Source organism: Eleutherodactylus coqui, chromosome 5, assembly GCF_035609145.1.
Source record: "Eleutherodactylus coqui strain aEleCoq1 chromosome 5, aEleCoq1.hap1, whole genome shotgun sequence".
In the NCBI taxonomy this organism is placed as follows: domain Eukaryota; kingdom Metazoa; phylum Chordata; class Amphibia; order Anura; family Eleutherodactylidae; genus Eleutherodactylus; species Eleutherodactylus coqui.
In genome coordinates this window covers 17,838,799-17,862,705 of record NC_089841.1, presented here as the reverse complement: position 1 = coordinate 17,862,705, position 23,907 = coordinate 17,838,799, and the positions used below count along the sequence as shown (strand labels likewise).

General features: G+C 50.1%; 1 long non-coding RNA gene and 1 pseudogene across 1 annotated transcript; both read right to left on the bottom strand.

Moving 5' to 3' along the window:
- LOC136628711 (zinc finger protein 850-like) overlaps positions 1–23,907 on the bottom strand; it is a 101,794-nt pseudogene that overhangs the window by 1,833 nt on the left and 76,054 nt on the right.
- LOC136629086 (uncharacterized) lies at positions 8,109–10,839 on the bottom strand. The gene is made up of 3 exons (XR_010792912.1): positions 10,426–10,839; positions 8,436–8,579; positions 8,109–8,166 (listed from the first exon to the last, which is right to left on the bottom strand). It is a non-coding gene; the product is annotated as an uncharacterized lncRNA (long non-coding RNA).

The following is a 23,907-nucleotide window of genomic DNA, read 5'->3' as shown; positions in this document are numbered from 1 at the left end:
CCAAATGTTGAACCCCTAATGAGGTGGAGGCCAATTTTCTGCATATAAAGAAAAAAAATTCCTTCCTGACTCCTATCTGACATTTGGAATAATCATCCTGGGTATATATAGATTATGGGAGAGATCTCTGTATTGTTACTTGAAATATCTGTACATACTTATTAGAGCGCCCCCTTGTGTCCTGTCTATAATAAAATGATGGGGGAGATCTCTTTATTTTCTCCTGATATATTTACACATAGTTACTAAGTCACCCTGAAAATAAGCCCTAGCTGCATTAGATTAAAAAAATAAAAAGAATACATTACCTAGCAGGTGCACTTTGGGTCCTGCTCTCCAAAGCTCCAGCATGCTTGCTGCAGTCCTTGGCCGCCAACAGAAAATCCTGCCTCTAGGAAGCAATGGCTCTGATTGGCAGATCAGTGCTCTAGAACCAATCAATGCAGCGCTTAATGAACCAATGCGATAGCTGTTATAGGTTCATCGAGCCCTGCATTGATTGGCTGAGAAGCGCTCAAGAACCAAGCAGAGCTATCCCATAGTGAAGGCAGGATTTAGGAATTGGCTAATCAATGCCACGGCTCAACTAATTCATAAATCCCACCCCCACAATGCGATAGCTGTGATTGGTTCTCCAGTGCTGCTCCGCTAATCTGAGCCATCGCTTCCTGGGGGCGGGATTTATGAATCCTGTTACCAGGAAGTGATCTTCTGTTGGCAACAGAGGACTGCAAGTAAGCGTGCTGAAGCTCCGGAGAGCAGCAGGAGGACCAGGACAGAGCCTGCTAGGTAAGTATAATAAGACATCCCCCAAAAATAAGACCCAGTGCCTCTTTTGGGGAAAAATGTTATATAAAGACAGGGTCTTTTTCAGGGAAACAAGGTAATAGAGCTCCCACTTCTTATAGTCCTGGGTATAACTAGATGATGGGAGGGTGTCTGTATTGTTCCCTGACATGTTTGTCCATAATTAGGTCACTCCTCGGCCATCTTTTTTCTTAGCTAAATAATTCCAGTTTTGATAACCTCTCTTGGAATTGTAGCTGACTCATTAGCTTTATTACTTTAGTTGCCCGCCTTTGTACTCTTTTCATTATGTTAATAACCCCTACATTTCACTGAAAACACCCCTAAAATACAACTTTTCATAAACCATTTAAAATTTGGACAAGCGTCGAATAAATAAATGAACACAAACAATATAAAGGCACAACTAGTCAGAAAGGGATATTGGTATGAAGAGTTGTATGTGTGTGCGACGTGCGCCAATGGCAGAGCTCTGTGTGCATGCAACGCGCGCCTGTAGCAGATCTCCATGCGTGTGACACGCACCTGTGGCAGAGCTTTAAGTGCGTGAGACGAGAGCCCGTGGCAGAGCTCTGTGTGCGTGCGACGCGCACCAGTGGCAGAGCTCTGTGTGCGTGTGACGCGCACCAGTGGCAGAGCTCTGTGTGCGTGTGACGCGCACCAGTGGCAGAGCTCTGTGTGCGTGTGACGCGCACCAGTGGCAGAGCTCTGTGTGCGTGTGACGTGCGCCCGTGGCAGAGCTCTGTGTGCATGCAACGCGCGCCTGTAGCAGATCTCTGTACGTGTGATGTGCACCCGTGGCAGAGCTTTAAGTGCGAGACGAGCGCCCGTGGCAGAGCTTTGTGTGTGTGCGATGCGTCCGTGGCAGAGCTTTAAGTGCGAGACGAGCGCCCGTGGCAGAGCTTTGTGTGTGTCGATGCGTCCGTGGCAGAGCTCTGTGCGTTCGATGCGTGCCTGTGGCAGAGCTCTGTGTGCGTGCGATGCACGCCCGGGGCAGAGCTCTGTGTGTGACACGTATATTGCAAAGTTGGGTATGTGACGCGCATGTAGCATATCTATTATTTATGTAACACCCTAGAGGCGCAATGACTAGGATATCATCACAAGTCCTAGACCGGTAGGTCTTAAAACAGCATCTGTGTGCTTACAACTCAAATCCCTTTCACTATATATTAGTAAATGGTGCACTGCGCCACCAGAAGCACTGGTACTATAATTTTCTAATAATTACAAATACCCTTCTACACAATCTTTTGTATAGAAGGGTTTTTCCAGGGGGTTGGGGAACTTCCTTTTTTTAATTAAATACATTTTTAATGAGCATTTTTGTTTTAACAGATCAGCCCACATCAATCTCCCCCCTCCTTCCCAAATTCCATCTTGTATCCAGAGAAATGATGACCGTGATGTCCCAGCTGTGCCCTTCCACCTATGGAAGCAGAGAAGTATCCCAAAACAGACATGCGATAGGATATTAAGGCAGGCAGGTATTGCAAGATACAGAACCCAATTCCTTCTAGTGCTGGGGATCACCCACCACTAGGCTCTCCCCTATACTCATTATCGGATCCTCCTACCCTCGTTACAGATTAGTATTAAGCATAGTTAAAGGCACTAATCCCGGAGTGTTCAGCCATTTAGACCACATGCCATAGAATTATATATCACTTTGCGTTTAATATATACTCCCTTCTCCCATGGCAGAATCCTATTAACCTGATCCCTACATTCCCGTAATGTTGGGGAGATTCATCTGACCAGCGTTGCACAATCAATCTTCTTTCTAGATACAGTAACCTTTCCACAGCAGTCTGTTCTGGCTCTGGCATTGGCAAATCACTCACACAGCCAAGTATGCCAACCAGCGGGGTAAATTCCAAACTGATTTTATAGACGCCATCAATCAGAGAATACCCATCGGTCCGGTATCTTCAGTTTTGGGCATCTCCACATCATGTGAATCAGACCACCGGGGTGAATTGTACATCTTGTGCACAGGGGACCATCTCTTACTCCTATGGAGTGCAAGAAAGCGGGTGTGATACCCCCTATGTATTAAATATATCTGGACAGTCCATGTGTTACACTTAGGGATAGTTCGGGTAGCATCTGCAGCACGGCGCCCTCTATAGGTCCAAGGTCTGCCTCCCACCGGTCTGATTCTGACTGGATCCCTGGAGCCTATACAGTTCTGTATCTGGGTATATAGTAGTGATCTCTCTCCCGCAGTGACAGTTGCTGTCACGATGGCGAGGGGAGGCTTAGATTGTGGAGTGACTGGTACCCAACTTCCTGGGACTCTGTATGTCAACTAGACAAGCAACCATCAGCTACAGCCACAACTCTACAGCAATCCGCCTAGCCTTGTGCCCAATATTGTTGAGTTTGCAAGCTTGAAGTCATTAGAATACAGGCTGATTTGTACCCGGCTTTCCCGGACTTCTGCACGCATGCAAAGCGAAAGCTCAAACCATGACCTGATCGTTTTAGCACACTCCAGAGCTCTACAATGCCCATACAAATACATGCTGCCACCACCAACGTCCACAGGCGTTGGACCTGAATGCTAATTACCCACAGGTATGTCTTTAGAGATATGGTTTCGTGTTAACACGGACAAGGGTCACTAATTAATAGAAAGTTTAATTCTAAAAAGTAGCAGTGCTTAGTTACAGAAAAATACAAAAATGATGGTACATGGTAATATGCAAGAGGCATACATAGGATATCATAGATATCAAGTAAGAGTGTTACCATTCTTTGTGTGGAGTCACACAGAAATTACAGGTCAGTCCTCATGCAAAGTGCACTCCAAGGGTCTGGCCCTGAGCACAAGCCCATAGGTGATTTTTAAACTCTCGACGAGGTAACTCCCATTCAGCTCCTTCCATCCCACATGGGGGTTTGGTTTACACCGAAGCGCATGGGCACTGAAATCCACATTTCTTTCATAACTCTGTGCGAGTGGGACCCACAATGAAGATATGACGGTGACGTTTCCTCTCATGAGTTTACATACACTTTGAGCTTACACGCCAATGTGTTCAGATATATACTTTCCCCGATATGCGGTTCTGGGGTCCGTGAGCATCTCGCAAGGATGGGAATACTTCCGTCCGATTCGTGGTGATGTTTCGCAAAATATCTTCGTTGGTAGGCTGCGACAGATCAGTCATAATTTCCAAATTACATTTTCCTCTTTGTTTGAAAGAGAATCCCTTTGTTAGAACTTTGGATCCAAGAGTTATCAGGTCTCGCTGTAACCAGTTCCAAGAAATAGGGCGAAGAAGTCACTGGGATGTGAAGACGGTTTCTGCTCTTATCTAGTATTGTAAGGATTTCCTGCTCTGGTTCAGCAAGGAGCTGTTGTACATTACAGACCCCCTGGGGGGATGTGACAGTCTTTCTGAAGACTGCTTCAAAGCTCCCTTTCAGCACTCAGCTTTCTTCACATCTATCTAACATCACACCTCCCCTTTTTAGATGGACGGCAGTGGGCGATCTCTACAGATCCTTTCCAAAGCCCATCCCTGTCGCCTATTAACCCTTTCCAATCCACTGTCTGACATCTGAAGACATTCTGATTGAAGGCTGTACAGCTCCAATGTCGGAAGACGTCTGGCAGGGTAATCTTACTGTATATTACTGGCCGCTCTGTTGGTGGGGGCCTCTTCAGCATGTCCAGTACCGCAGTACTGGCTCTAGACAGCAGGTGGCGCCATTGTATAACGGCAGAAAGAGAGAACCCCCTAGAAAAACCCTGACTCTGAAATTGGATTGCAAAGGGTTAAGGGGAAATTCAGGGGGGAAGTTTGTCCGCTCAACTTCCCTAGTGTCCTAAACGGCAGCTGATTGATACCGGACAGCTGGGGGGACACTTTATCTCTTTATATTACAGTCGCTCTACCAATTACATCAGCCAGCATAAACTTATGAACACTCATTTTTGTAACACCCCCCTCGGCCTGGTATGTACGCCTTAAAGGCAGAGGTTTATACAATTGTGTGCGGTATATCGTACTCCGTCTGCAGTTGGGTGAACGACTTCATCTCCTTCTGATATCTGTGAGACATACCGGACACCCCTATCCTCCCAGCTCCCGGAATCTTGAGGTTTGTACAGCTCAGATGGCCACATGGTTCCCCATATGGGTGTGTATTGGGTACACCCTGCAATGCCGATGACACCGCTGACTCTCCACCAAGTCTTATGTATGAGCATTAATGTAGGGAGTTGCGGAGCAGCAGCTCTAAATCTGTACATCTCCAGCACCTCAAACAGAGACCTACCTCCACAGAACTGTGTTAATAAGTGATAAGCAGCACCCGGCAGCTCTCCCGTCTCCCACCCCTAAGGTGTTGCATTCGTGATGCCAAGACATATGCCCAGGGTTTGGGAAGAGCTAATCCACCCTCCTCTTTAGGTCTCTTTCATATGGGCGACAGCAATATCGTTGCTATGTGCATGCGAATTTGTAGCGTCAGTGATACTTTTTTGTAGCACCGGGTCTCTGCCACCCGCGATAAAATTGCGCAATTCTTTCAGAAGAAAGTTAAAGGGGTTGTCTCGCGAAAGCAAGTGGGGTTAAGCACTTCTGTATGGCCATATTAATGCACTTTGTAATATACATCGTGCATTAAATATGAGCCATACAGAAGTTATTCACTTACCTGCTCCGTTGCTGGCGTCCCCGTTGCCATGGTGCCGTCTAACTTCGGTGTCTTCTTGCTTTTTTAGACGCGCTTGCGCAGATCTATCTTCTCCATTCGGCTCGGCATCACCGACATTTTGGCTCCGCCCCTTCTACGCGTCATCGCGAAGCTCCGCCCCCGTCACATGTGCCGATTCCAGCCAATCAGAGGCTGGAATCGGCACATGTGACAGGGGCGGAGCTTCGCGATGACGTGTACAAGGGGGCGGAGCCAAAATGCCGGTGATGCCGAGCCGAGCCGAATGGAGAAGATAGATCTGCGCAAGCGCGTCTAAAAAAGCAAGAAGACACCGAAGTTAGACGGCACCATGGCAACGGGGACGCCAGCAACGGAGCAGGTAAGTGAATAACTTCTGTATGGCTCATATTTAATGCACGATGTATATTACAAAGTGCATTAATATGGCCATACAGAAGTGTATAGACCCACTTGCTGCCGCGAGACAACCCCTTTAATAAAAGTTTCTAATGTTAAAAATCGCATTGTAATGCCCGAAAATCGCAAGTTGGTGCTATGCGATGCGACAAACAAGGAGGCTCCGTAGGGACACATGGCTACAAAACATGGCAAATCACGTCTGTATGGAGCATGCTGTGATTTTGTAATTTCGCAATGTAGTAGGCTACAAAACATCGCTCATGTGAGAGAACCCATTGGAAACCATGGAAACCTTGGAAACCATGGGCTTCACATTCATGTGTTTTGTAGAGCTTTTGTAGCCTGTGTGACCAGACTTCGCTCTACTCATGGTCTCCAATTTTATACCTGCACATTTTTCTCCTAATATGAGGTCTTAAAAAGACGGTCTACTTCATTGGACTGTCTATTTCATTGGACTGTCTATTTCATTGGACTGTCTAGCTTTCTTTGTTTGGCACAGAGTGTTAATGCCGTCCTAAGCGCTCACTAATGACCTGCAGGTTGCGGGTTCAATCACCCCATTATTCAGGTAGCCGGCTTAAGGTTGACTCAACCTCCCATCCTTCCTAAGTCGGTAAAACAAAATTACCTAAAAGCGCTGCGGAATAAGTTGGCACTACACAAAAAACAAGTCCCCATTGCAATTAGTTTCCATGATGAATAGCAGGTCTTAAGCAGGAGAAATCCAACCCGTTCGTGTGCAGGCGGCATATCGGTCAAGAAAGCGATTAAATACAATTAGAGTGATGTGTGTTCTCATGGGGTACAGATTCAGGACTGTGGGATTTATACACACTTTATAAAATGTTTTGGTCCAATATTTATAGGTCTTCCAGGAGGGACAAATCTTTCTCCACGCTCAGGACCCCCCAGGAGCACCAACCCTATTGTAAACTTTGGTGTCATCAGTAACCCTATTACACCTTCTCCTATGTCACCTACCAACATACTATGAAGAATAGGACCCCCGACAGCCCCTTGTGGTCACCACTTGTAACTCCCCCTGTTCAGAATACACTCCGTTACCAACAGCACTCTGATATCTATCATATAACCGACTACGGATCCACCGGACTATCCAAGGATTAAGTATCACGCTCAATAACTTATCTACCAGCGCTCTATGTGGAACTGTATCAGCGGCTTTACGGACATCCAGATAGGTGATATCCGCGGCGCCTTCATCCACTACTTCATCCAACACAATTAATGGTTGCAACACAACCATACTGATTGACATTATGTTCACATGCGGCGGACTAAGTCTCCATGTAGCCCTAACCATAATGGGGACACCTAAACAATTAAAGAGGGTTTCTGCTAATTAACAGAAAACCAGGAAATGACAACTTCAAACTAAGAGAAGAATAACGGCAACGATAGTCATTATCGCACACAAGTCCCACCAAGCAGGATTCCCACTCTGTAGAGACATCCTAACAGCTTCTTCCTGGAGATGCCAGATCCTCCCTCCTCCTGTCCTATGCGAAGAGGAGGAAGAGCTGGTGGTGATAGTTTGGGGGGCGGGTGGAGCATAGGCTAAGGCACCTCTGGAGCCCTGCACCGCCGCCGGCTACTGTAGCACAGGGCCAGTGGAGCAGACATCTGTAGCCAGATTCTCCTGCTACTGGAAGATACAGCAGCCGTATACCGCACAGTCACCGACTAGTGTCACTGTATGACCAGCGTACTTATATATCAGTGATAGTGAATATGTATTGGTGGTATGTAGGCCTTCTGATTATACACTGACTCAACAATTACTATTCCACTCAAGAATGCCAGGGGCACATGCCCCACTTCCTCCCAGCTAGGGGCAGCCTAATTACATGCCTATTACCTGGTGATGGGAGCGGCTGGCGGGTCTCCACCATGGCCTCCTTGTACAGATCCTTGTGTCCTTCTAAATACTCCCACTCCTCCATGGAGAAATAGATAGCGACATCCTGACACCTTATAGGAACCTGACAACACAATATACAGTCATCACCCAGAAGCCTCCAGTGCTGTTACTGTATAATGTCCCAGCATTCCCTGCAGCATCACCTCTCCAGTCAGCAGCTCAATCATCTTGTTGGTGAGTTCTAGAATCTTCTGTACATTGATGTCCTCATGTATCAGGGGGTGAGGTGCGGGCCCCGTGGTTGGGCTCAGGGGTCTTCCCCATCCTTTAGGCATAGGGGCCCAACAGCCATCCCTAGACGTCTTCTTTACTCCTGTGTAATCCTGTATATGTGGAGACATTAACAAATATCACTGCAGACATTTTCAGAATCCATCACCTGCCCAGTGACATCATCTGTTATTACCATAGATAAGAATGATGTAATATGACATCATCAGAATCTCTCCCCTCTCCAGTGACATCATCTGTTATTACCATAGATAAGAATGATGTAATATGACATCATCAGAATCTCTCCCCTCTCCAGTGACATCATCTGTTATTACCATAGATAAGAATGATGTAATGTGACATCATCAGACTCTCTCACCTCCCCAGTAAGCTGGAAGAGTATCTCTAGGGTGAGATTTAATATACTCTCCGCCATCTTGTTTCCGTCCTCCTCCATCCTGACCGGGTCAATCAGCAAAAATATCTTATACAGAAGATATCAGCGGACCTTATATTGTAGGACCTGAATGGAGAGAAGATGAGACAATATAAAAGCCACACAGATAGCCATGTACAGAATACATTTACTGGAGGGAATAAGGGGAAACACTTGAGATATTAACCCCTTCCTGCTGCAGCCTTTTTTTCCATTTTAATTCACCCCTCTGCACTTCCAAAAGAATCCTAACTTTTTATTATCTCCGGTGACATAACTACATGAGGGTTTTTTTTTGAGGGAGGAGTTCTATTCTTTAAAGATACCATATAAGGTAACAAAAACTTTAAAAAATTCTGATTGTGAAAAAAAAATCTAAGAAAAACACCACATTTGCAACATTTAGATTTGTTTATTGGTTTAACATTGCAGTAATGATGACGTGTTATCGTATTCCGCAGGATCACTAAAGGATCATTTATGTTTTTTATGTTACACTACTGAAAAAATCCCTTGTAAATGATTCCTCCCCGGCTCCATCTTTTGCCCCCCATATGTTTATTTTGTGAGGGTTACATCTATTACAAGGTGATCTGTAGGCTTTATTGGTATCATTTTTGATATCAGATCCAGAGGTTTTACCAATGGGGCTGGGGGCAGCAGCAGTCCCATTGACAACATACAGAGAAGATCGCGATCCTCTGTCACAGCTGTGACGGCTGTGGCCGCGGATTTCTTCATCTCTGTGGGGAGTCCCCAAATCACAGAGCACTAATACAGCACTCTCACAGTGTTTAGTGACAAGGGGACTCCCCGCAATAAGACATCAGATAGTGGTGACAGTACTGACATAATAGTGACCGGTGACATCAGATAGTGGTGACAGTAGTGACAGAATAGTGACCGGTGACATCAGATAGTGGTGACAGTAGTGACAGAATAGTGACCGGTGACATCAGATAGTGGTGACAGTAGTGACATAATAGTGACCGGTGACATCAGATAGTGGTGACAGTAGTGACATAATAGTGACAGGTGACATCAGATAGTAGTGACATAATAGTGACCGGTGACATCAGATAGTGGTGACAGTAGTGACAGAATAGTGACCGGTGACATCAGATAGTGGTGACAGTAGTGACAGAATAGTGACCGGTGACATCAGATAGTGGTGACAGTAGTGACATAATAGTGACCGGTGACATCAGATAGTGGTGACAGTAGTGACATAATAGTGACCGGTGACATCAGATAGTGGTGGCAGTAGTGACAGAATAGTGACCGGTGACATCAGATAGTGGTGACAGTAGTGACATAATAGTGACCGGTGACATCAGATAGTGGTGACAGTAGTGACAGAATAGTGACCGGTGACATCAGATAGTGGTGACAGTAGTGACATAATAGTGACAGGTGACATCAGATAGTAGTGACATAATAGTGACCGGTGACATCAGATAGTGGTGACGGTAGTGACATAATAGTGACCGGTGACATCAGATAGTGGTGACAGTAGTGACATAATAGTGACCGGTGACATCAGATAGTGGTGACAGTAGTGACATAATAGTGACCGGTGACATCAGATAGTGGTGACAGTAATGACAGAATAGTGACAGGTGACATCAGATAGTGGTGACGGTAGTGACAGAATAGTGACCGGTGACATCAGATAGTGGTGACAGTAGTGACATAATAGTGACAGGTGACATCAGATAGTGGTGACAGTAGTGACAGAATAGTGACCGGTGACATCAGATAGTGGTGACAGTAGTGACATAATAGTGACCGGTGACATCAGATATTGGTGACAGTAGTGACAGAATAGTGACAGGTGACATCAGATAGTGGTGACAGTAGTGACATAATAGTGACCGGTGACATCACACACGTCTTCTATGGTCTAGATGGCGGATAGAGTTATGTCGCTCACCGGCGGATCCTCCGTGTTTCTCCCTACAATTTCTGCGTTCGCTCCGGACGTTCCGCAGGTTTTTCTCCTCTTCTACAACTTCTGACTTGCAGTGAATGTAATAAACAATGGCGCTGCTCTCCATAGACGGCGCCTCCCTGTGTGGGAGACTCACAGCGACCTACAGATGACAACGTGCCGCCTTCTTCCTGTCACTGCAGAAAGCCCCTGAGCTGCCGTCTGTCGGAGATCCCTCAGTGGGCCCCTTCCTCACAGCCCCTTTAGGACTCAGTGGCCAGTGCAGGGTTACAGTGATTAACCCTTAAACTCCTAATTGTCCCCCCTGCTGTGTGAGGAGCACATGTCACCTCTCAGGCAGCAAACGGGTTACAGCTGGTAACTTCCAGCAGTGACTCCCATCATCCACCAGGGGGCGGGCCTGCTGATGGCAGAAGGTCTCACAACCCTCCCGTAACTCCACCAGGGTAGATCCTGGAATGGAGGGGCTCCTAGGAGGTCTGAGGACAGGAAGTGACATGGTGGTGAGGTCACATGATTGGAAGGGGCGGGGCTTACTGCAGTTCTGTGGAGAGAGGGGGAGAGGAGGCTGCTGGGAAGGCTGTGACTGGAGGGTAGAAGGAGCTCCTTCCTGTGGAGTCAGTAGTCCGGCTCTTCTCTCCTGAATGGAGGTGTTAGAAGGTCCTCCGGCTCCTCTTATTACATCCTGATATCAGTAATTCGGAGAGCCGTCTGATGTGGTTGGAGGAAACATTTAGGAGAAAAGATCTATTTGTAGAGCTGAAAGCTGAACTTGTCCTCCTGCTGGATGAGTGCGGAGCGAGGAGCCCTGATGACCTGCAGCCCTTTATATCTACTAGACGGGGGTCAGCAGGACCCTCTAGAGCCACATCTGCCCCCCTGGATGAGTGCGGAGCGAGGAGCCCTGATGACCTGCAGCCCTTTCTATCTACTAGACGGGGTCAGCAGGACCCTCTAGAGCCACATCTGCCCCCCTGGATGAGTGCGGAGCGAGGAGGCCTGATGGCCTGCAGCCCTTTATATCTACTAGACGGGGTCAGCAGGACCCTCTAGAGCCACATCTGCCCCCTGGATGAGTGCGGAGCGAGGAGCCCTGATGGCCTGCAGCCCTTTATATCTACTAGACGGGGTCAGCAGGACCCTCTAGAGCCACATCTGCCCCCTGGATGAGTGCGGAGCGAGGAGCCCTGATGGCCTGCAGCCCTTTATATCTACTAGACGGGGTCAGCAGGACCCTCTAGAGCCACATCTGCCCCCTGGATGAGTGCGGAGCGAGGAGCCCTGATGACCTGCAGCCCTTTATATCTACTAGACGGGGTCAGCAGGACCCTCTAGAGCCACATCTGCCCCCCTGGATGAGTGCGGAGCGAGGAGCCCTTATGACCTGCAGACCTTTATATCTTCCAGACGGGGTCAGCAGGACCCTCCAGAGCCACATCTGCCCCCCTGGATGAGTGCGGAGCGAGGAGCCCTGATGGCCTGCAGCCCTTTCTATCTACTAGACGGGGGTCATCAGGACCCTCTAGAGCCACATCTGCCCCCCTGGATGAGTGCGGAGTGAGTAGCCCTGATGACCTGCAGCCCTTTCTATCTACTAGATGGGGGTCAGCAGGACCCTCTAGAGCCACATCTGCCCCCCTGGATGAGTGCGGAGTGAGTAGCCCTGATGGCCCGCAGCCCTTTCTATCTACTAGATGGGGGTCAGCAGGACCCTCTAGAGCAGTGTTGGCGAACCTTTTAGAGACCGAGTGCCCAAACTGCAACCCAAAACCTACTTATTTATTGCAAAGTGCCAACACGTCAGGGGCGGGGCTTATCACGACATGATTTTACCTCCATCATTATAAAAAGAACAGGACTGTTTCAAAATAGACAGTGTGCGGATTTGGACTGCTTTTTAGATGTGGAAATACTGCAGGATGCTCTCGGTGGAAATTTCTGTGGAAAATTCTGCAGTATTTCTGCATCCAAAAGCAGTCAGAATCTGCCCCCGGTCTATTTTGAAACAGCCCTACCCATTTCCGCCACATGTAAACATACCTCAGTGGTAATAGTGACACCGCACAGCGGCCCCCAGCGTACCATCGACACCCCCCAGCGGCCCCCAGTGTACCAGCGGCTCCCAGCGTACCAGCGACACCCCCCAGCGGCCCCGTGCGTACCAACGGCAGACCACAGCGCCCCCCCATCGCGTACCAGCAACAGACCACAGCGCCCCCCCGTGTACCAGCGACAGACCACAGCGCCCTCCCCCCCGCGTACCATTGACAAACGACAGCGGCCCCCGCGTACCAGTGACACCCCCCCAGTGGCCCCCGGGTACCAGTGCCACCCCCTGAGCTGCCCCCCCCAGGTACCAGTGACACCCCCCAGTGGCCCCTCGGGTACCAGTGACACTCCCCTAGTGGCCCCTCGGGTACCAGTGACACCCCCCCAGCGGCCCCCCGGGTACCAGTGACACCCCCTAGTGGCCACTCGGGTACCAGTGAGGCCCCCCAGGTACCAGTGACACCCCGCAGCGGCCCCCCGGGTACCAGTGACACCCTCCCAGCAGCCCCCCCCCCGGTACCAGTGACACCCTCCCAGCAGCCCGACCGGGTACCAGTGACACCCTCCCAGCAGCCCCCTGGGTACCAGTGACACCCCCCTAGCAGCCCCCCGGGTACCAGTACACCCCACCATCTGCCCACCGGGTACCAGTGACACCCCACCATCTGCCCCCCGGGTACAAGTTACACCCCCGCAGCTGTCCCACGGGTACCAGTGACACCCCCCGAGCTGCCCTCCCAGGCACCAGTGACACCCCCAGTGGCCCCTCGTGTACTAGTGACACTCCCCTAGTGGCCCCTCGGGTACCAGTGACACCCTCCCAGCGGCCCCCCGGGTACCAGTGACACCCCCCTAGTGGCCCCTCGGGTACCAGTGACACCCTCCCAGCAGCCCTTCCCCCCCCCCCCGGTACCAGTGACACCCTCCCAGCAACCCCCCCCGGTACCAGTGACACCCTCCCAGCAGCCCGACCGGGTACCAGTGACACCCTCCCAGCAGCCCCCTGGGTACCAGTGACACCCCCCTAGCAGCCCCCCGGGTACCAGTACACCCCACCATCTGCCCACCGGGTACCAGTGACACCCCACCATCTGCCCCCCGGGTACCAGTTACACCCCCGCAGCTGTCCCACGGGTACCAGTGACACCCCCCGAGCTGCCCTCCCAGGCACCAGTGACACCCCCCAGTGGCCCCTCGTGTACTAGTGACACTCCCCTAGTGGCCCCTCGGGTACCAGTGACACCCTCCCAGCGGCCCCCCGGGTACCAGTGACACCCCCCTAGTGGCCCCTCGGGTACCAGTGACACCCTCCCAGCAGCCCTTCCCCCCCCCCCCCCGGTACCAGTGACACCCTCCCAGCAGCCCCCTGGGTACCAATGACACCCCCCCCCCCCAGCGGCTCCCTGGGTACTAGTGACACCCCCCCCCCAGCGGCCCCATAGTCTGTGTTGCAGCTGCTCCGTGACCTGCTCTCTAGCTGCTGCCGCTTCCTCCAGCCTCCACTGACAGCGGCTGTGCTCGAGCTGCCGGCGGCGCTCCCTCCGGCGTCCCTTCTGCTGCCGCGGGATCTCCGTCTCTTGCTGCCGCCAGCGCTCCCGCCAGTGTCCCTGCTGCCGCTGATCTCTCTGCCTCCTTCGCCGCCTTCTTTGCTGCCGATTCCTTCGCCGCCGATGCTTCCGCTGGTAAAGCAACACACACCCCCAGCCTTCCAGAAGCTGGGGGCATTACAACATGTAAAGCCCATGTATTATGTTGCCAACCCTAACTTCTGGTGGCGACACAATACAAGAATACCGGGGAGCCGTGGCCCCTGCCGGTATTCATCCACCACTGTGCTATGACATGCCAACCCTGTGCACGTCTATAGCAGTGATTGGCTGGCCAGATCAGGTGACCTAGGTTCATAAAAACTCAGGTCACCTGATGCTCGCCTCACACAGAGGCTGGATTAGCTGAGGGACAGAGCTGCTGTGAATGATGGAGAGCGTTAGTGTAGGTTAGAAGGAGCGTTTAGGCAGGGATCCATATTCAAAGAACCCAACAGTCCTTTTTAGGACTACAACTCCACTTTTGTGCATCAGTTTGGCTGCCTGGGGCCAGTAGTGCGCACAAAGCATTCACAAGCATCCCGGCTGTATACTGCATTCTGTTACCGCTTCTATACAGTATACTGCTACTAGTGTACACAGACTATATAGGAACTAACAAAACTCCTCTCAGCTTTCGTATTTTTATTTGTTTTTGGCTGAAAGCATTTCCATAATAGGCCCAAGTGTGTGTCCTCTCGATCCGCACTATATAACAAGACTGTACACATTTTACACTGCATATTTTTGGCTTAAAACATACACAAAATACCTCGCAGTTTGTGTAGCATTTTGATGAAGTGCATTATGCAACATGATCAACATTAGGGGTAAGGGTCAAGGATGTGGACGTAGGCGTCCGAATGAGGGTGTGGGCAGAGGTCCTGGGCGGGGTGAAACAGTGCCTGCTGCTGAGGGAGAAGTAGAACGCCACGTATCTAAGCTCCATAGCTTAATCTCACAGTTTGCAGGTCCGCATGGTACACCATTATTAAAACCACAACTGTGCGATCAGGTGATGACGTGGATAGCGGATAACGCGTCCAGTAATTTATCCACCACCCAGTCCTCCACACAGTCCACTTGCGCTAGCCAAGGAACTGGACCTGTGAATCCTCACGTTGATCCTCCTTCCTCCCAGCCTGGTCACTCCAGGAAAAGGAGAGATTCAGAACAGGCATACTCACAGGAACTGTTCTCAGGTCCCTTCCCTGAGTAGCAAACAGTTCATGAGCCACCTGAGGAGTTTGTCGTGACCGATGCCCAAAATTTGGACCTTTCACAGTCTCAGGGTGATGAGGGTGGAGACTTCCAAGTAGTGTCTCAAGAGGTATTTGTTGATGATGATGAGAAACAGTTGTCTGTCAGTGAGATTGTTGTTAGCGCACTAAGTCTGAGGGAGGAGCAAACTGAAGATTTGAGGAAGAGCTGGTGGATGATGAGGTGACTGACCCGACCTGGGTTGGTAGGCCTACTGAAGACAGCGCTTCAGAGGGGGAGGCAAGTGCAGCACCAGAACAAGTTGGAAGAGGCAGTGGGGTGGCCAGAGGGAGAAGCAGGGCCAGAGCAAGTAATCCCCCAACTGTTTCCCACAGCACCTCCTCGCGGCAAGCTCCTGTGCAGAGGGCTAGGTGTTCAAAGGTCTGGAGGCCTTTTAATGAGAGCGTGGACGACCAACGAACAGTGGTGTGCAACCTGTGCCGAACCAAGATCAGCAAGGGAGCCACCACTACCAACCTGACCACCACCAGCATGCGCAGGCATATGATAGCTAAGCACCTGACGAGGGGGAACGAAGGCCATTCACCACCTGCGGGTCACACCACTGCCTCTTCCCCTGTGTCACATGCTGGCACTGAGATGCAATCCCCCTCCCAGGACGCATGCACGAGCGTCTCCTGCCCTGCACCCACCCCTTAACCTGCATGGTCCTCCACTGCCTCCACCAATGTGTCCGAGCGCAGCGTTCAGCTGTCCATAACACAAAAATTATAGTGCAAGCCCAAATTTGTAGCCACCCACCCGCATGCACAATAGCTAAACGTGCATATCTCCATATTGCTGAGCCTGGAAATGCTGCCATATAGACTGAGGCTTTCCGCAACCTCATGGCGGCGGCCGTCCCTCACTACGAGATCCCCAGTCGACACTATTTTTTTCGATGTGCCATCCCCGCCCTACACCAGCACGAGTCACGGAATATCAACCATGCCCTCACCAACGGAGTAACTGGGAAGATCCACTTAATCACCGACATGTGGACAAGTGCTGGCAGGTCCTACCTCAGTCATGGTTTCTCCAGCTTATTATGCCACCTCCTCCAACCCCCCCTCATCCTCCTCCTCCATCTCTCAATTACCATCTGTGAGCACGCCGCCTTCAGTCGGTAGCTCGAGGCGCTGCAGCACTGCCATGGGGAAGCGTCAACAGGCCGTGCTGAAACTCCTGAGCTTAGGTGACAAGAGGCACACTGCCCAAGAGCTGTTACAGGGTTTGACGGAACAGACAGAGCTGTAGCTTTCACCGTGGAACCTCCAACTAGGCATGGTTGTGTGTGACAATGAGCGTAACCTGGTGGTGGCTCTGCAGCTTGGCAGACTAAGGCACGTGCCATGCCTGGCCCAAATGTTCGATCTGGTGGTTCAGCACTTTCTTAAAAACGACCCCAATTTGTCTGAGCTCCTCCGCAAGGTGCATCGCGTGTGCGCACATTGTAGAAAGTCCACCACAGATGCTGCCACCCTCAGGACACTGCAACAGCACTTCCAGCTGCCAATTCACCGACTGTTGTGCGACATGCCCACGCACTGGAACTCAACTTTGCACATGTTGGCCAGGGTTTACAAGCAGCGTTGAGCCATTATTGAATACCAGCTCCAACATGCCCGTCGGAGTGGTAGTCAGCCTCCGCACTTCTTCACAGAGGAGTGGGCATGGATATCTGACATCTGTCAGGTGTTAGGAAACTTTGAGGAGTCAACACAAATGGTGAGTGGCGATGCTGCCATTATCAGCGTAACTATCCCGCTGCTTTGCCTGCTGAGAAGGTCGCTGCTAAGCAATAAGGCCGACGCTTTGCGGATACAACAGGAGATGGGGATGACAATACGTTGCTTGATAGCCAGACCACCCTCAGGTCTGTTTCTCAGCGTGTATTGGAGGAGGAGGAGAAGGAGAAGGAGGGGGAAGAGCTTGCTGCCCACACTGCAGAGAGTACTCATGCTACTTCCTTCACATCTGTTCAGCGTGTATGGGCTGAAGAAGAGGAGACTTAGAGTCATCCTCCTAGTGAGGACAGCGATGTGTTGCATACTGGGACTCTGGCACACATGGCTGACTTCATGTTAAACTGCCTTTCCCGTGAGCCCTAGGTTAGAGGCATTCTGGCCAACAGGAATTACTAGGTGTACACCCTTCTCGACCCATGGTATAAGAAGAACCTTTCCACTCTCATTCCCGAAGAGGAAAGGAGTACAAGACTGTACACATTTTACACTGTCTATTTTTGGCTTAAAGCATACGTCAAATACCCTTAGTGTGTGTCCTCTCGATCCGCTCTATATAACAAGACTGTACACATTTTACACTGTATATTTCTGGCTTAAAACATACTCAAAATACCTTGCAGTTTGCATAACATTTTGATGCAGTGCATTATACGACATGATCAACACTAGGGGTAAGGGTCCTGGATGTGGGCGTCCGAATGAGGGTGTGGGCAGAGGCTGAGGTCCTGGGCGGGGTGAAACAATAGCAAACAACAGTTCATGAGCCACCTGAGGAGTTTGTCATGACCGATGCCCAAAATTTAGATCTTTCACAGTCTCAGGGTGATGAAGGTGGGGACTTCCAAGTAGTGTCTCAAGAGGTATTTGTTGATGATGATGAGAAATGGTTGCCTGTCAGTGAGGTTGTTGTTAGGGCAGTAAGTCTGAGGGAGTAGCAGACTGAGGATTTTAAGAAGAGCTGGTGGATGATGAGGTGACTGACCCGACCTGGGTTAGTAAGCCTACTGAAGACAGCGCTTCAGAGGGGGAGGCAAGTACAGCACCAGAACAGGTTGGGAGAGGCAGTGGGGTGGCCAGAGGGAGAAGCAGGGCCAGAGCAAGTTATCCCCCAACTCTTTCCCACAGCACCTCCTCATGGCAAGCTCCCATGCATAGGGCTAGGTGTTCGAAGGCCTGGAGGTTTCTTAATGAGAGCGTGGACGACCAACGAACAGTGGTGTGCAACCCGTGCCGAACCAAGATCAGCAAGGGAGCCAGCACTACCAGCCTGACCACCACCAGCATGCGCAAGCATATGATAGCAAAGCACCCGACGAGGTGGAAGGAAGGCCATTCACCACCTGCGGGTCACACCACTGCCTCTTCCCCTGTGTCACATGCTGGCACTGAGATGCAATCCCCCTCCCAGGACGCATGCACGAGCGTCTCCTGCCCTGCACCCACCCCTTAACCTGCATGGTCCTCCACTGCCTCCACCAATGTGTCCAAGCGCAGCGTTCAGCTGTCCATAACACAAACATTAGAGCGCAAGCGCAAATATGCAGCCACCCACCCGCATGCACACTACTGAGCCTGGAGATGCTGCCATATAGACTGGTAGAAACTGAGGTTTTCCGCAACCTCATGGTGGCGGCCGTCCCTCGTTGCGCGGTCCATTCCCAAAGAGGAACAGAGTACGAGAGTGATGCAATACCACTAGGCCCTGGCGGAAAAGCTGATACTAAACTTCCCTTCTGACCACGCTAGCGGTAGAGGACATAGTTCAGTGGGCCAACTAGCAGGGGAGACGAGAGGAACAGGCAGCATGTCCAGCGCAGGTAGGGGAACCCTCTCCAAGGCCTTGGCCAGTTTTATGGCACCCCAGCCAGACTGTGTCACCACTCACCAGTCTAGGATGAGTAGGACTTAGTGACTTATGAAAAACCCTATGAACCCTTCATGTGGCTGGCAAATCAAGTTCATAAGCAAGCGGGTTTACTACACGCGTGATGACAAAGGTACCCACGTAACGCAGCGCCAGTTTCAAAGATGGAACCTTCAATTTTAGATTTCTAGAATACAAATATACCTTCTTTCCCATCCTGTAAGATTCAGATACTGACAGACTCCTCCCACTACGCAACTGCATACGAGCCCCCGTTGCTTCCAGGTTCTTCTGTACTTCTTTCCATACCCCCTGCAGCGCATCTGTGGCGACATCAGCTGCAGAACAGGTAGACAGAGTAGAAATAGCTGTAAGGAAGCGAGGATGCTGACCATATACGCAAAGGAATGGAGATACCCCAGTGGAAGAACAAGTACGGTTGTATAGTGCAAACTCTGCCAATGGCAGGAATTCTGGCCACTGATGAGCCTTTTCGCTAGCAAACAACCATAAATATTGCACTAAATCCTGGTTCTTCTGCTCCATCTGACCATTAGTTTGCGGGTGGAATGCTGACGAGAAAGAAAGCAACGTTCCCAGGTTTCTACAGAAGGCTCGCCAGAATTGCGCAACAAACTGAACACCGCGATCAGTTACGATGTTCTCGGGAACCCCATGTAGACGAATGATTTCCTTTACAAAAATCTTAGCTTCTTTAACGCCACGAAATGTGCCATTTTTGAGAAACAGTCTACAACAACTAGAATTCTGGTGAACTTCTGAGACTCAGGTAGATCGGTGATAAAATCTACCGATAAATGTGACCCCCATTGAGAAGGCACCGGTAACGGTCTCAGAGGCCCCACCGGACGCTGCCGACGACTTTTACAGCATGCACAGACAGAGCATCCCTTAGCAAAGTTGTGGATCTCCCAAGACATGCCTGGCCACCAGTAGTGTCTAGTACAAAGATCCAGAGTCTCCTGAGCCCCGGATGGCCTGCGAGAACAGATGAATGAGACTCTTCAATGACTCTAAGACGCAAGGTCTCTGGCACAAACCATCTGCCGCCTGGCACCCCCGAGGGAGCATTCTGCTGAAAATTTTGTAGCTGAGGAACGAGATCAGATTCTACAGCTGCCACCACCACCCCAGGTGCCAGGATATTCTCGGGAGCCACTGTCTCACTTTCCGGCGAACCGAAACTCCGTGAGAGAGTGTCTGCCTTCATGTTCTTCTCCCCTGGAATATATGTAATGACGAGGTTAAACCTGGCGAAAAACAATGCCCACCTGGCCTGACGAGCTGTGAGCCTCTTAGCATTGGCGAGATACACCAAGTTTTTATGATCAGTATACATGGTAATGGAATGCCTTGCCCCCTCAAGATGGTGATGCCACTCTTCTAGAGACCACTTAATCGCCAATAACTCACAATTACCCACGTTGTAGTTACGTTCCGCTGAACTGAACTTCTGTGAGAAGAACACACACGGACTAAACCCAGATCTCCTGCTGACTTCCTGAGACAATAAAGCCCCTGCCCGCACCTCAGACGCATCAACCTCAATGAAGAACCATTGCCATGCATCAGGCTGTACTAGCAATGGGGTAGCAGTAAGTGCGCTTTTGAGATGATCAAAAGCCTCTAGGGACTCAGGCAATCATCTTCCCAAGTCGGCACCCTTCTTGGTAAGATCGGTTAGGGGTTGAGCAATAACAGAATAATTCTTAATGAATTTACGGTAAAAATTTGCGAAACCTAAAAATTGCTGGACAGCTTTCAGGTTATCTGGTTTGACCCATTGGGAGATTGCCGCCACTTTATCAGACTCCATTTGAATCTCCGTGGGTGAAATTACATAACCAAGGAAAGACGCTTGTTTAGTACCAAAAATGCATTTCTCCAACTTGACAAAAAGTTGATCAGAACCAGCCTCAGGTGCAGCACATCTGAATACCAGTCTGGGGAGTAAACCAGAATGTCATCGAGATATATGACCAAAAATACCCCCCGGAAGTCGTGGAAGACCGCGTTTATAAATCCCTGGAACACCGCGAGGGCATTACAAAGTCCAAGGGCATGACTAGACATTCAAAATGTCCGAGCAAGGTGTTGAACGCGGTCTTCCACTCACCTCCCTTTCGGATGTGAATTAAATTGTAAGCCCTCCTTAAGTCCAATTTGGAAAACCAGTAGGCCCCTACCACCTGATTCAATAAATCAGGAATCACTGTAATTTTATTCGAAGCCCGATAATCCACAGAAGGCCTCAATGTTCCATCCCTCTTCTCTACAAAGAAGAGACCTGTCCCGGCAGGGGACCTGGATGGCCTGATGTGTCGTTTGGCCAGAGACTCTGAGATATAGGACTTAAGGGCTTCCTTCTCACACCCAGACAAATTGAAAATGGGATGGGACTGTCAGGGATCAAATGAATACCACAGTCCCACTCCCTATGGGGAGGCAAAGTCTCAGACAGTTTCTTGGAAAATACGTCATGAAAATCAGACAAATACTCAGGAATAAGAATGGTATCTGCTGAACACATGGATATAGTAGCTAAGCGACTATGACAGGACAACCCCCAATGTGTCAATTCCTGAGTGGACCAATTAAATCGGAGATTGTGCAGTGCCAACCAGGGCATACCAAGCACTACATCAATGGACATCCTTTCCATTACCAAGAACGACAGATTCTCAGAATGGAGAACACCCACACTGACCTGTCAAATGGGATTCCTCCATTGTACAACACCTGCTGCAAGAGGGGTAGAATCAATACTAGTGAAGCATATGGGAATCTTTAACGCCAAAAATTCAGTCATCAGAGGTCTGACAAAACTTAAACTAATCAAATTGGCGGCAGCACCCGAATCAATAAAAGCTTGACCGGACCGAGTGAAATTCCGGAAGCCAATCTGACAAGGCACCACCAACTTAGGGAGTACCTGTGATCCTAGGCGATCCTCCCAAAAATCACCTAGGATGTGACGTTTTCCGCCGGTTCGGACTGGTGTTGTAGACGCTTCTAAGGACAGGTCGCTACACGATGTCCGGCTTTCCCACAATAGAGGCAGAGACGATGAGTCATCCGAAACCATCGCCGTTCCTCGGGACTTAGCTGGTCCACTTACATAGGCTCGGCACCAGAAGTTGGCATGGGAGAAGTGGGAGCAGGTCTGCTGGATTCCCTAGCCTTACGGGCCTGATGGGCCTCTTTTCTAGATCTCAGCCTCCTGTCAGCTTTAACTGGCAATTCCAGTGAGTGTCACGGGAGCGCGATGAGAAATGAGTAGATCCTTGACAGCGTCGGACAGTCCCAACAAAAACACATCTTTAAGAGCGCTATCGTTCCATGAGGTGTCACCTGTATACTGTCTAAATTTAGAGCAATAGTCCTCTACCCACTGCTGCCCCCGACATAGAGACATGAGATGAGATACCACCCCCCGCACGATCCGGCTCATCAAAAATACCTCCAAGTTCCTGAAAAAACAAATCAACTGACAGCAGGCAAGCCAAACTCTCGGGCAAGGAATAGGACGATGTCTGGGGGGGGGGGGGACCCCGAAGTAAGGACATAATCAATCAAACTTTCTGAGATTCTGAACCAGATGAGCGGGGACGCATCCGAAAATACAATCTACATGCCTGCTGAAAAACAAAAAACGTGCTGCTCTCCCCTGAAAATACCTCAGGAAGAGGACACTTGGGCTCGGGAATAGAAGGTGCAGTAGAAACATGCACTAAGTCCCGCTGTTCCTGGGCCACCATACGACCGGAAAGGTCTTTGATCACGACCACTAAATCCTGCAACTGACTTGCGAGGGTATTCATGGCCTCCATTGGAGAGCAACTTTAAGGGCCAGTTATTATGTTACAGTATACTACTCATGATATGCCAGCCCAGGTGCCCTAGATCTCACTCAGAGCCCCTGTCCCTGCCTGCTTGCCTCCACTCCTGGCTAACCCCAGGCAGGCAACTGGGTGGTGGGCCCTACTCTAACTAGGGACCGAAAAGGGATGCTGGTGTACCTGAATAGAAGGGTAGAATATCGACAGAAAAGGCAGATGTAAATAACCAACACGAACAATACCAAGCAGAACTGAGCCAGATGGAAAAACCTGGATAATAGCAACATATAGCAGACAAGCTGACAGAAGCAGGAGACCAACAGAGGCAGACTAGCTAGCACACTGAGGGAAACCAATAACTGGCAATGATTGCAAGTCTCTGCCCGACCTTTAAAAAAAAAGCCTCGGCCCAGGGGCGGAGAGAGGGAGACAGCCAACTCCCAACAGAAGATAATAAAAGGAAACTCATGCATGGCAGCTGCACTCACAGGTGCGCACGCCTCCAGCACCACGCCAGCCAGGCACCTGCGCCCCGACTGCGGGACCCCACACACTGCCGCTCCAGGAGGACCAGCAACAGCCGCATGGTAACAGAGACAGAATGAATTGTCCTGGTTTGGCCACTCTAATTTCTTCATAGGACATGCTGTCTTTCACTGGGGCACTGGTTAAAAAGCCCCTCGGGGAGAGGCAGGGGCTGGGACAGGCGGTAGCTTGCCTGTTGATGGACTGCCACCTGGATCCCATTAAGCAAGTACGAGCTCTATGTTAAAAAAATATTTTAGGGGTTCACCTGCACTCTGGATAAACAAATCTTTCAGGGGTACACCTATACTCTTGGTACACAAATCTTTGAGGGGTTTGCCTATACTCTTGGTAAACAAATCTTTCAGGGGTTCACCTATACTCTTGGTACACAAATACCCTGCACTCTCGCTCAAAAAATCTTTCAGGTTCTCACCTGCAATCTTGGTAAAAAAAATTCTTCTTTTTAAAGTGGGTAAAATGTAGAAGTACTGGCCTTTGAGTCCCCCCTATGCTGGCGTTTGTGGCTAATGAAATGCTGTGACGGAGGTGCCATGGGATGGCACTTACAA